General features: G+C 37.7%; 1 non-coding gene across 1 annotated transcript; it reads right to left on the bottom strand.

Moving 5' to 3' along the window:
* Positions 1-2,679: 2,679 nt before the first annotated feature.
* Positions 2,680-2,753, bottom strand: TRNAI-AAU (transfer RNA isoleucine (anticodon AAU)). The gene has a single exon. It is a non-coding gene; the product is annotated as a tRNA-Ile (tRNA).
* Positions 2,754-12,169: the final 9,416 nt, after the last annotated feature.

Genomic DNA, 12,169 nt, shown 5'->3' with positions numbered 1-12,169 from the left:
CATTTCTAATGTCAGGAAATTAAAACTTGGCTGTTTCAATTTTGGTCAACCATTAGGACAGATAATTATTACGACATAAGCATTTCTACAGTCAGTCCAGACCTTATGAAAATACAAATGAAAATATGACCCAACCATTATCTTCTCAAGAATAACAAACCTTTTTGAACTTGGACTTTCACATCTTTTTTTTTTTAATAGCATCTAAACACACACATGTATATAAACACATGCATAACTGTCTGAGGGTTAATTGGACCACTGTGATCAGAAACAGTTGATTTAACATAACTCTGACAACATTGGATAACCTAATTTCTAACAACTAAGATCAAAATAAGATCTTTGAACTAATCATTAACCCCCTCACAAAGAAAAATAATGAATTTAAGCTAATTAGCTGAACTTATCTAATATGCTGAAATCTGAACTAACCCTGACTTTTTTCTACTGAATTTTTTCAAAACCTAAATCAACAAATGAACCAGCTGGAACTGGAAAAAATAAACTTATATAGTTTCTAAAACTGAAATATCAAGACAGAGCAAAACTGAAATATCAAAACATCTGCCACACTGATTCTGAATTGCCTTTATTCTGAAACTTTATTTAGTTTAATTCCTTAGTTCAAACAGCCAAATGTGGATATAGCTGTATATTTTCTGGTCCAATAGACAAGTTGATTCTCAGGGGAGCAGGAACATAAACTCTTAATCATAAATCACCTAGCTTCACCTAGTTAACTCTGGTAAATTAAAGTCAGTTTCTCCTAAATACTTTTCAGTTGGATGAATCTGTATGTTTTTTCCTTTGTCCTGAAAACATACAGACATATACATCATTTCAACTGCAATGACTATTGCATAACACCATTTAGTGTATGAATTTTCTTGCTAGTTTTCCTGGGAATTCTCTTTTACTTTGTGGCAACACAGGATACCTATTTTATAGTTTTCTAGTAAGAAAACATTATGTGGAACAATATTTAAATAAACTCAGTTGATTGATCCCGTTATTTGTAAGCTGAGTTTCAGTGTAATATACTTTGTCCCAGAGGTTAATAAGCATCAAAATCTGCATTACAAGACTATTCTGGGGTGTGTGTCTGTCTAACACCTGATTTCTGTACAGTGATTTTAACATTTCAAAGCAGTTTCACATCTATTATTCCATTTAATCTCCGTATTTTTTAAAAAGTATGCTTACGTATTATATATTTAAAATTGCCCCATCATCAAAGCAACACAACTTAGATATTTAAATGAAAAACAGAATAAGACAAACAAATGAAGAAACAAAAACTCATAGACACAGAGGGTAATGGGGGAGGAGGTTCTAGAAGAGGGTAAATGGGGTCAAATATATGGTGATGGAAGGAGAACTGACTCTGGGTTGTGAACACACAATGTGAGATATAGATGATGTATTACAGAATTGTACACCTGAAATCTATGTAACTTTACTAACAATTGTCACCTCAATAAACTTTAATTGATTTAAAAAGAAAAAAAAAAATTTGCTACTACAACTGAAAAGAATTACTTCATGTTTTATGTTGCCTTCTCCTGTTTCTTTCTCTTGTGTATAATGGTATACATACTTGTCAGTTTTGCCCATGTCATCATTTAATATTTGTTTTTAAGTTCCTACTACGTGCAAGAGCCCTTGCTAGATGCTAAGGAGAATACAAAAAAAAAAAAAAAAAAAAAAAGTGAAATATTTGGCTTTCAGGGTATCTTCATTCTAATAAGGAAAGTAAATACACACTATTCTAAGTAAAATTGAGGTTCCTCACATTTTCAATTTAGTCCCACCAGAATCTTGGTTTCATGTCTGTCTTTCCTGCTTGACAGTGAATCACCTGAAGGCAGGATTGAGTCTCATTGATTTTCCAGTTCTAGCATGGAGCTCAGTGTTGGGCATGTCCTAGATGGTTGCTGTTTCATGTTGCTCCGTTTTAAATCCTTTAATTTCTCCTTATAGCCTTAAAGATAGAATTCAAGCCCTCAGCATGTGAGGTACACCCTTTGTGATTTAGGTCTGCACTGTCCTGTGTACGTGTCCTACTGCCACGTATATTGAGCACTTGAAACGTAACTAGTCTGAACTGAGATGGTCTTAAAAGTAAAATGCACATTACATTTGACCTAGTGTAAAAGCAATGATGTAAAAGGTGTAATTAATAATTATCTTGATGACATGTTGAAATGACATTTTGGTTATATTAAGTAAAGTTTATTAAAATGAATTTCATCTTTGTTTTTTTAACAAATGTGGTTACTAGGAAATTTTAAATTATATATATAGCTCACATTTATGACTCCTATTTTTGTTGACAGAGATGCTCAAGCCCTCTGCCCACCTCCTTTCTCTTATTTTCCACATGCACCTTGTTTTTACCCTTAAAAAGTCTCTTTGCTGTCTTCCAAAAGTGCATGCTAAATTCCTGCCACAGTACCTTTGCAGGTCTGTCTGGCATACATGCTCTTCTTAGCACAGTCCATTGGCAAATGCACTGCACCACCTCAGACCACTCCCTCCCAAGACCTGTTTTAGACACCCTGTGTCTATACCACATCATCCTTCACAAAGGTTTACCTAGGGCTCACCACACTCTATTGCATTTCTTGGTTTACTTCTGCCTTTTTTTGTTGTTGTTAAGGAGGGTACAGCTCACAGTGGCCCATGCAGGGATCGAACCAGCAACCTTGGTGTTATTAGCACCATGCTCTAACCAACTGAGCTAACCGGCCACCCCTACTTCTGCCTTTTTTAAGACGGGTACTGATTTTTTTTTGAATCTCCGGCATTGAACAGTTTCTGGCTTAGAATAACTCTTAAATGTTTGTTGAAGGAATGCAAGAAGGACCTGGCTGAATAGCAAATCTAAAGGGAAACGTTAAGGTCTTTTTTCTCTGAATTTGGATGATAGCTTTAACCCAAACACACCACCCTTGACCCCCACCTCCCAAAAGAGTCCATAATGGACCCAGAATTCTTCTACTTTGCTCACCAAATAAAATAAACAAAAGCACCAACCTGAAATAAAAGCCACTAGAGTCTGATATAGAACAGTAAACATTTAATTTTGAGAAAAGTTTAACTTTCATAAAACCAAAGTCTCAAATCCTTGTGTTATCTTGTTGCTCTGATGTTAGAAAGTCATTTGAAAATAACTGGTACAACTGGAAAATATGCAGCTGGAAACTGCTGAGGAAGAAACAGTGACAACGTCTTTCAAAACAGTCATTCAGTCATTTCTTGTCAGTAACACAACTTTTCATTCTAGGACATAGTGGTTCTGCAGTGATGGCTTCATCCTTCTCTTCAGAAAAGTTGGTAAACTCCACGGCAACCAGTATCAAAGGAAGCCGCCTCGTTCATCTGCACATTGTAATTAGTACATGCAGTTCCAATCGCCTGGGTGCCATAGTTATATCCAAGAAAATACTGTCCGCTGTAGTTATGAAAAACCGGCTGGTCGCTGTAGACATTGTAGAAATCGCCATACTCTTCATCAGGAAAAACAACGCCTTGATTGCAGGCTGCAAACGGAACAGGAACAAACACCGCAGAAGCGCTCTCGCCGCTTCCAACTGCCCCGCAGACGTTTTGGTCGGCTGTGAAAGCATTTGGGTTTGCGGGCAACGCTCTGTCTCCCCAGGGATTGCCGACCCTGGGAAGGGAAGCATCTCTTTTTCCCATCTGTTGCGGCTTCAGATTTGGATTCCGTAGTGCAATTTTAACTTCACACCGCCCGGAGCCGATGAAATGGTACTTAGCTTCTAACAGCTTTCTCACTGCGGTTTCCTCAGTATATGAGATAAAGCAGAAAGCTCGTCTTTCATTTGTTCTTGGACACACTGGAAGCTCAATATTTTCAATCACTCCAAATGTCCCAAAGTACTCTCTGATTTTTTCTTCAGGCATCCGAGGGTTCAGCCCACCCACAAAAACCTTTTTGGGACAGAATTTCGATTCCATAACTTTAGCTCTTTTAAGATCGATTTTCCTGCCACACACAATGTGCTCTTGTATTTGGAGCACCTTTTCAACGGTGGCATTATCTTTGAAAAGCACAAACCCAAAACCCCTGGGTAATCCAGTGTTTGGGTGGGTTTTAATAATAAAATCGACAATCTCGCCAAATTGAGACAAGTATTCGCGAAGAGCTTGCTTACTGATATTAGACGAGAGACCGCCGATGAACATTTTACTGTCAACCGACTGAGTCTTGCTGACCTCGATTTTGAAGCCCTCAGGGAGATCTTTCATTTCATTGAGTTTGCTCATCGCGAAGCACAGGCCGTCCATTTCTCTGAGCCTAGCGGCAAGATGGCGTCCACCTCGAGAAGAGCGCCCGAGGCTCAGCTGTCAGAGAGGGGGGTTATGGGCAATGACGGCAGAGGGGACGAAACAGCGTCACAATAAACGTGATGACGTATGTAACAACGTAACAACGTAATGACGTAACAACGTAACGACGTGATGTGAGCCCACGGGAGTGAGTGCTTTGAAATCTGAAATGGGCAGTCAGGAGAGTTTCTGGTTTTACGAAAGCTGCAGTTACCCCTCAGAAGTTGGTTTGCTTCTGGGCGTGTGTGGGATTTTTTTGTTTTTGTTTTTGTTGTTATTGTTTTTGTGTTGTTTTTTTTGTAATCCTTAAGGCATTAAACCCCCGAAAAGGAAAGTTTGCCGTGAGTACCAGCAACTTCTAGTCTTGTTTTCTTCAGGTTGTAGCTCTTTCAAGTTTTGTTAAACTCATTTGTTCATTCAAGATGGCCTGTCTAAATAGCCATTGCATCATATAGGTAACTTTCGGCGTGTTTCAGGGCAGGGATAGGAAATGAAATGAGGGAGGTAGATTACAGGCAAAGCACGTTCATATGCCGAAGGGGGTCCAAAGTAATATTTAAAAAAAAAAAAAAAGGCTGTGTTGAGCTAGAAAGTACCTTATATGGAAAGCACGTTCCTATGCTGAAGGGGTGAAAGTAACATTTTTAAAAATAACAGCTATGTCGAACTAGGATATGGATTACAAAGAAATCATGTTTCTATGCTGAAGGGGTCTAAACTAATATTTTTTAAAATAATAGCTATGTTGAGATATAATTTCCATACCATACAATTTATTCTTCTAAAGTTTTTCATGTATTTACAGAGTTGTGTGATTGCCACAATCTAATTACCACCATCTAATTTTAGAAATGGTTTGTCCCCCAAAAAATTCTGTATCCCATTAATCAGTGACTCTTCATTTCTCTCTCAACCCTCCCAGATCATACAATCTGTGGCCTTTTGAGTCTGACTTATTTCACTTAGCCCAGTGTTTTCAAGAGTCATCCTTGCCGTGGCATGTTTCAGTATTTAATTCTTTTTTACAGCTGAATAATATTCCATTGAGTGGATAGAGCACATTTTGCTTATCCATTTCTCTAAAACAATATTTGAAAGCATTGATGTTGTTATATTATTACACTTCTGTGTCATAGTTAAAATAAGTATAAGGAATTTTTCTGGCCATCATTTGTGTTTCTGATTTCTGGCACCATCAGTCAGTGCAGATAGGATTCATCAAAATTGTCCAGGTTATTGAGATGGTGTTTAATATTAGCTTAACCTCTCCTTGAATCTGAAGACCAAAGGGTCAAATTTTCAATGCTCAATTTGGCTGCTTCCATCCTGGGTCATTATCTATACAATATAATCTAGTAATTTGTGTTTGTCTGCTTCCTTCAAATACAGTTGACCTGTGAACTACTTGGGTTTGAACTGGGTGGGTTTACTTATATGTGGATATTTTTCAAACCTGTGCATTTCAAACCCACATTGTTCAACGGTCAACTGGCAGTTGGGAATCTACATATGAGAAGGGAGGAATTCAGTTATGCACAGATTTTCAACTCCATGGGCAGCGGACACCCCTTAAACCCCCCACCCCCCATGTTCAAGGATCAACTGTATTAGCTTTTGGGGGAAAGGGCTTTTTAATTCCTCCATAGCACCTCCCCACGGGCTCTGTACATACTAGCACTCAATGAATTTCAGCAATTACGCATGTCTAAAAAAAAAAAATCCTGTTAATATTAATGCCTCCTTATTCTGTCTGCAAACATATGTACACACCATCATTTGGAGATAAGTAAAAGGGAACTGTATTTTTTTTAAAAAAAAACCTCAATGAAATTAAACCATAGGGAAAATGAATCATTTCACAACAAAGGTAAAACTAAAACCTTTAGGAAAAAAGTCCCTGGCTCACACTTTAATTATAAGCTGTTTGAAGTCTCAGCTGCTCTCACATTTTAGATGCTGTTCCACATCCTCATGCCTTTGTTCGTTCTGATCATTCTTCCCCAAATGCCTTTGTTTTCTCCTCAGCCAAACACCCTGTTCCCATTCCATCTGCCTAACTCTTCTAGATGCTTCTAAGAGAATCTCCTATGCGAACCTGTCACACCCTTTTATACATCTTTGTCACGGAGCTTATAAATGTGTTGGTCATGGACCGAGTTAGGCATGGCAGCATAACTTAAAGGTCTCAATACATGGTATAATACATATAATACTTGACACATTAAAAAAAGGAACTCAATAAATTCTTGTTGAAATTAACTAAGCAGTGGACTTCTGAGGGCCACAATTTAAAAAATCCTTCGTCTAACTGGCCTCTGGGAGGATAAACCAGTTGCAGATTACTTCTTGATTGCTTATCTGCCACAATTTTGGAAATCTGACCTATCTTTCCTATGGAAGAAGCAGCACGTTTGAAATTTCCTTATTTTTGGGTCATTTGTAAACTAACTGCGATAACCACAGAGTAGCCAGAGCTCCTTTCAGCTCCTGCTTTCACTAGAATGAAAATCTAAGGGAAATTATACCCTCTGTGTTTCTAAACGAATGAGGCACCTTAATGGCTATTTATCTGTGGCTATTTTTAGGCCATGGCTGACATCATACTTTTGACCCCTGTGTGCACTGCTTAGCTTTATTCAGTTACTTGACTACAAGTTGCACCTAGCACCCCAGACCTCAGCCTTGCAAATGCATGCTCCTGATTGCAAGGGCTACTGGGTCTGAAAATATCAATGAATCAGTGAAAAGACTATCCTCACTTCTGGTTACACTGTTCAAAGCATTTCACCTACTGATTTTGGGTAAATAGTGTCAGCTTGATACATGAAAGACAACACATTATTAGTGTAAATACTTTTGAGGCAGTAAAAAGGAACATTTTTTAAAAGATTGTATCTATTCCTAGTCCCCTAATGAAAAGAATGACTTTCACTGAGGTACTCTCCTCCCACACACATGCTCCATGATCTTCAGTTGTCTAAAATGTTTCAGAATATCTCCTTTCCAGTGTAATGTCTGAAGAAATTAAAACCTGTGCTATTTAGCTTTAGTTTTCCATGGCAATGATGTCACGCAGCTTAATATATTTTAGGTACTGAAATACTGCCATCAGATTCTTAATGTTAACTTTCCTTATGGAGCAGTGCAGTAACAATACTTCTGACTAGTAATTTATTCTTATTCCACATTGACTCAAAATACATATATTATAGAATTGGAGCAACTGGAGATTTCTTTGTTGAGAAATGAATAAATGAATGAGTGAATGTTAGGTAACCTGTTACAAAGGTATTTTACAAATGTGGAATGCCTATAGAAATAAACACTGTAAATCAAAGAATAAATGGCACAGAAGCTAGGGATATAAAATAAGGATTTGCTGCTTGTGGGTAGAGGGACCAAGTGCTGTAATACATGCAGGCCATCATAATTTTTGTATTATAGGGAACATGGGATGCCAATTTGGGTTTGTTTTACTGTGATCTAGACCATGCCTGCAATATTTATAGCTCTTAATTTGATCGTCTCTTAGACATTGGTATCTCATTTGTAATTGTTGGAAAATGGGGGATAAGATGAAGGATGACATATGCCTTTAGAATTAATCTGCCTCTCTTATCATGGGACTCAACCTTGGCAGAAGGATGCTGAGGGAGCCATAAATCAGGAAGGTAGCCTGGATGTATCCTGATTTGATATGCTGGCATAGACCTGTCTCTGTGGTAATATGTTCTTTAATGCTCTGTTGAACCTGTTCTCTTTAGTGAAATGAAAATGCATGTGTTTGACATACTTGATCTAGTTGGTTGTTTGATAAAATGAAATTTCCTTTATTCTTTTTCCTCTTCATTTTCCACAGAAACTGCCAGTGCCCATTACTTAAATTAAGTTGCGAGTGCTTGCAGATAGTTTGAAAAACGATCATTTAGGAAATACTGTTCTCTACTAACTGTGAGTATATCCAAATACTGATCTAGCTGAATGTAGTATATTGGAAATAGATTAAAAATTAATTTGACATCAAAAGTTTTTAACGGCTGAATCCAGCTGCTGGACTTCTGCCTAGATGAGACTAATTTAAAAAAGCCTTTCTTCTTCTTCTTTTTTTTTTTTTTGCCATATGCAAAGAAGGCAAATGCGCCTGGTTGTAGAAGACCACACACATTTGGCAGTTTGAAGAACTGCTTGACAAGACAGGCGTTAGGTATGAAAACATGCATTTCTCTTGGGAATACTGCTTAAAATAGGCAATTCAATTATGCTAATCTCAGACTCACTTTAAAGGTTTAAATAAAACAAGAAGGTTTAGTACAAAGGAAGACCCATTCTCTTCCTTCACCATGCACTGAACAATATGCAGAGTGTGGTAAAGGAAAAGCTATTGTGATTAATCTTGGCCGGCTTCTCAGTCCTTCTTAGGAGTGTTGCCATTGTGTACTCCAAAGGCTCCCAGCTGGTTTGGGTAGGATATACTACAGAAAGAATGGGAACCCATTTCCTAAGCACCTATGCATAACCTGGAGAATACTGCAACAACCGGGTGACCTTGTGTTTCTCTTTTTCCCTTGAAGGGAACCAAAATTTTTGCCACCCTGAAGCTGTCTTTTGAGATCTTGACTTTAAGCTGTTTATTAAGAAACAAGGCTCGGAAAGAAATTTTGACCCTCCACCCTTGAGATTCAGGCAGAATCCTGCTTCAGGAAGGGAGACTGGGCTTAATCACCTTAAGAATTTTCGCTCTAGCATTAGTCAGGAAGACACCAAGCCTGTTGGCTAGATACCCCGTGTCCCATTGTTTCTGAGTTGCCCAGCAAGAATTTTCTTGCCATGTGTGTTCTGTTCTACCTCAACTATCTCTAAATTGCCCGTTCTCACTTCTGAAGTCTAATTCTCTGTCCCTCTCTTTTTTCATTGGCCAAAAATGTCTTATATACCCATTGTTGCCTCAGTGTCTTTGAAATTTTCATGCTTATGTGAAATCCCCATGCGCATATACTAAAATTTTTACTTTCTTCTGTTAATCTGCTGTATGTTATTTGAATTAATTTGACCAGGAGAACTTATTTTCACCAGAAGAACTAAAGGGGTAGGGCAGCCGTTTCCCTGGCGATGACAACCTCTTCATCTCCTAATTAGTTAGTGTCATGGCAAAGAATTAGGGCTCTCATATGGATGAACAGTAAAAAGACAAATTCCAAAACTGGCTTTTTATTGTTGTTGTTGTTTGCATGCAGGTCAGAGTTCTCTACACCTGTTGAGTTGAATGAAAATTCATAAAGTTTGCAGCTCACTTTGATGTTTTTCCATCATTTAATTATTTACTTTTGTGACTAACTTTTGGTAGAGGGAAAAGAACTCTATCTGCTAACTAATTTTTTTTTCTTTATAATAGTGATTTGGTGCATAGGTTTGGTTCGATTTTTTAGAAGATTTGTTATTAAAAATATAGCTAACACACAACATTATGTCACTTTCAGGTGTACACCATAGTTATTCAACATTTATATACCTAAAGAAGTGATCACCATAAGTTCAGCAACCATCTGACACTGTACCATGTTTTCACAATATTATTGACTAAATTCCCCATGCTGTACATTGCATCACCATGACTTATCTGTTTTATACCTGGAAATAATGGACTTTTTATTCCCCTTTATCTTTTTCTCCCCTTTTAAATTTTTCGTTTACAGTTAACATTCAATATTACTTTATATTAATTTCAGATGTACAGCATACTGCTTAGACAGTTGTATAATTTAAGAAATGATCTCCCTCACTAGTACCCACCTGGCGCTATACGTAGTTCTTACCATATAATTGACTATATTCCCTATGCTTTACTTTATATCCCCATGACTATTTTGTAACTACCAATTTGTATTTCTTAATCCCTTTACCTTTCTCACCCTGTCCTCCAACCCCCCTTCTCATCTATCACCCTGATAAGTCTAGTATCCATCTGGCACCACACATAGTTATTACAATATTATTGACTATATTCCTTACGCTGTACCCTACATCCTCATGACTACTGTGTAACAACCAATTTGTACTTTTTAATCCCTTCCTCTTTCTCACCCAATCCCCCCAATACCCTCCCATCTGCCAACCTTCAAAATGTTCTCTGTATCTATGAGTGTGTTTCAGTTTTGTATGTTTGTTTATTTTGTTCTTTAGATTCCACATGTAAGTGAAATCACATTGCATCTGTCTTACATACTCCACTGAGCACAATACGCTCCAGGTCTATCCATGAAGCCTCAGATGGCAAGATTCCCATTCCTGTCCATGGCCAAGGAATATTCTATTGTATGTATGTGCCAACTTCTCTTTATCCATTCATCTATCGATGGGCACCCAGGCTGCCTTCACATCTTGGCCATTGTAAACAGTGCTGCAATGAATATATGGATGCACATGTCCCCTCGTAGCGTTTTGGGTTTCTTCAGATAAATACCCATAAGTCAGATTACTGTGTGCTTCTTTGTCTTTTGTTATAACATTTGTTTTCAAATCTGTTTTGTCTGGTATAAGTATTGCTACTCTACCTTTTTTATTTTCCATTTCCGTTTTCATAAAACAACTTTTTCCATCCCTTTACTTTCAGTATGTGTATGTCTTTTCAATCTGAAGTGATTCTCTTGGAAGCATATGCAAAGATTTTGTTTTCTTATCCATTCAGCCCTCCTGTGTCTTTTGAGTGGAGCATTTAATCCATTTATATTGAAAATAATTGTTGATAGCTATGTAGCTGTTGTCATTTTATTATTCATACTTTCGATTGTTTTTTCATCTTAAAGAAGTCCCTCTAACATTCTTTGTAATACGGGTTTGTTGGTGATGAACTCCTTTAGCTTTTTCTTGTCTGGGAAGCTCTTACCTGTCCTTCGATTTTAAAAGATAGCCTTACTTGGTAGAGTACTCTTGGTTATAGATTCTCATTTTTTCATCACTTTGAATATTTCCTGCCAGTCCCTTCTGGCCTGCAAAGTTTCTGTTGAGAAATCAGCTGACAATCGTATGGGAGCTCCCTTATAAGTTACTAGTTGCTTTTCTCTTGCTGCTTTTAGGATTCTATCTTTGTCTTTAACTTTGGCCATTTTAATTATGTTTCTTGGTGAGGGCCTGTTTGGGCTCATCTTATTGGGACTCTCTGCATTTCCTGGCTTATATGTCTATTTCATTCTCCAGGTTAGGAAAGCTTTCAGTCATTATTTCTTCAACTATTTTCTCAATCCCTTGCTTTCTTTCTTCTCCTCTGGTATCCCTATGATCCCTGATACACTTGATGTTGTCCCAGAAGTCTCTTAAACTGTACTAATTTTTTTTTATTCTTTTTTCCTTTCGCCCTTCCTGTTGTGTGTTTTCTACTACTTTGTCTTCCAAATCGCTGATTCGATCCTCTGCTTCATCTAGTCTGCTGGTGATTCCTTCTACTGCATTCTTCGTTTCAGTTATTGTATTCTTTACTTCTGACTGGTGCCTTTTTTATGGGTTCTATGTCTTTTTTAATGCTTGCTATCTCTTTGTTGAAGTTTTCTCTCAGTTCCTTGAGTGTCCTTATAACCAGTGTTTTGAACTCTGTCTCTGGTAGGTTGCTTGCCTCCATTTCATTTAGTTCTTTTTCTGAAGTTTTCTCCTTTTCTTTCATTTGGGATATATTTCTTTGTTTCCTCATTTTGGGCTGCTCCTCTGTGTTTGTTTCTATGTATTAGGTAGATCTGCTATGTCTCCCAGGCTTGCCAGGGGGCGTTATATAGTAGATGCCCTGTGGGGTCAAGTGGCACAGTCTCCCTGATCACCTGTGCTG

The sequence above is a fragment of the Rhinolophus sinicus genome, chromosome 18 (assembly GCF_057876585.1).
Source record: "Rhinolophus sinicus isolate RSI-liver-muscle chromosome 18, RSI-T2T, whole genome shotgun sequence".
Taxonomy (NCBI): Eukaryota; Metazoa; Chordata; class Mammalia; order Chiroptera; family Rhinolophidae; genus Rhinolophus; species Rhinolophus sinicus.
Note: the sequence above shows the minus strand (reverse complement) of the source record. Positions and strands in the feature narration are given on the sequence as shown.